This window comes from Sorex araneus, chromosome 6 (assembly GCF_027595985.1).
Source record: "Sorex araneus isolate mSorAra2 chromosome 6, mSorAra2.pri, whole genome shotgun sequence".
Taxonomy (NCBI): Eukaryota; Metazoa; Chordata; class Mammalia; order Eulipotyphla; family Soricidae; genus Sorex; species Sorex araneus.
In genome coordinates, this window is record NC_073307.1 from 83,725,850 (window position 1) to 83,728,305 (window position 2,456).

The window sequence follows — 2,456 nt, forward strand, 5'->3', positions numbered from 1 at the left end:
AGACACTCACTTCTTATAGCAGTGCAGAGCTGTCCTATTTGGAAGAAGCTGGGATTTCCGAGATGCTGTAAAGTTTCCCAAGGTTTAAAGAACCTCTAAATCTGAACAAAGTGGGGGTATGATAAAATAACATCTGACTTAGGTCATAAAGGAAAACCATTGGAAAGATACACATTGCTTCAGTGACCACATGAATTTGAAAATAGAATCCTCCAAATCTCTGGGATTTTCTGTGGTTCTAAGGGTATCCTGTATAAGCAGTGTTGGTTTCTCAAAGCTCTTTCCAGGCGGGGAGCTAATACAGCAGGCATGGTACTTGTCTTGTATACTGAGGACCCAGGTTTGCTCTCTGGACATCCCATACGGTTCCCCAAGCACTGCCAAAAGTGATTCCTGAGTGCAGAGTCAGGAGTGACCCCTGAGCATCGCCTAGTGTGAAGTAACGCTCCCCACACGCTCGCACACACACACCACAAAAAGTTTCCTGTGAACCAAAAGTTATAGATTCTAAAGGAGGGAATCCCAAGGTGAGATGAACTTTTTTAAATTTCAGGTCACAATCCATTGTGTATTCTGAAATCAATTTTTGTGGATACTCGAAAGAAAGACAGGAAGGAAGGAAGGAAGGATGGAAGGAAGGAAGGAAGGAAGGAAGGAAGGAAGGAAGGAAGGAAGGAAGGAAGGAAGGAAGGAAGGAAGGAAGGAAGGAAGGAAGGAAGGAAGGAAGGAAGGAAGGAAGAAGGGAGGGAGGGAGGGAGGGAGGGAGGGAGGGAAGGAAAGAAGGAAGGAAGGAAGGAAGGAAGGAAGGAAGGAAGGAAGGAAGGAAGGAAGGAAGGAAGGAAGGAAGGAAGGAAGGAAGGAAGGAAGGAAGGAAGGAAGGAGGGAGGGAGGGAGGGAGGGAGGGAGGAAGGAAGGAAGACATCTGACATAGAGAGAACAATTCTAACATGGGTTAAATTTTCTGGATTATTTTAAGTCTTTAAAACAAGATAACTACCTGAAAGGCTTTTTGGTTTCTGTTTTTCTGAAGCCAATTCTGTCTCTGTAGAAAAGGAAACCCCATACGTGGAGGGTGAGATGCATCCTGGGGCCTGATTGCAAGCCTGTGCAAGACACCCACTGGCTCCTGGATCCCAGCGGAGATGCCAAAAGGCTGGCTACTGCCTTTCTCCAGTTTTTAAATCAAACGCCGCGGGAGTGGCTGAAGCCAGACACCTCTGGTATCTTTCACCCCAGGTAAGTCACACTTCGAGGGCCTCTTTTCTTTTGCAATAGACTGTTGCAGGTGCCTTGCACATAAAAATGCGAGTCGATGTCCCCTAAGGTTATTTTTCAAAGATAAATACAAACAAGAATCACATATGAAACATCCTAAAATGACCACCTCACACAGAGACAAGTGTCATTGTCACTGTCACTGCTATCCCGTTGCTCATCGATTTGCTCAAGCGGGCACCAGTAACGTCTCCATTGTGAGACTTGTTACTGTTTTTGGCATATTGAATATGCCACGGGTAGCTTGCCAGGCTCTGCCATGTGGGCAGGATACTCTCGGTAGCTTGCCAGGCTCTCCGAGAGGGGTAGAGGAATCAAATCTGGGTGGCCGCCTGCAAGGCAAACGCCCTACCCACTGTGCTACAGAATACAAAAAATCATTAGCTCTGGGGGCAGGGGGCGGGGGTGGGGGTCAGAGAACATTCATGAGGTTCAAGTATATACAGAAATCAAGTGAGAGTTTAAAGTTGTTGTGTCTCATTCAAAATAATAAAAGCAACCAGTGCTGGCATGGATGTGGGGGAAAAGGGACGCTCTTTCACTATTGGTGGGAATGACGACTGGTCCAGTCTTTCTGGAAAACAATATGGACAGTCCTTCAAAAACTAAAAATTGAGCTTCCATGTGACCCCGAAATACCACTTCTGGGAATATATCCCGAGGATGCAGAAAAGCACAGTAGAAATGACATCTGTACCTATATGTTCATTGCAGCACTGTTCACAATAGCCAAAATATGGAAACAACCCCAGTACCCTAAAACAGATGACTAGTTAAAGAAACTTGGGTACATCTACACAATGGAATACTATGCAGCTGTTAGGAGAGATGAAGTCATGAAATTTGCTTATAAATGGATAGACATGGAGAGTATCATGCTAAGTGAAGTTAGTCAGAAAGAGAGGGACAGACATAGAAGGACTGCACTAATTTGTGGAGTATAAAATAACATCACATGAGGCTGACACCCAAGGACAGTAGATACAAGGGCCAGGAGGATGCCCCATAGCTGGAAGCCTGCTTCATGAGCGGAGGGGAGAAGGCAGGTGGAATAGAGAAGGGATCACTAAGAAAATGATGGCTGGAGGAACCAGTTGGGATGGGAGATGCATGCCGAAAGTAGATAATGGACCAAGCATGATGACCTCTCTGTGTCTGTGTTGCAAGCCATAATGCCCAAA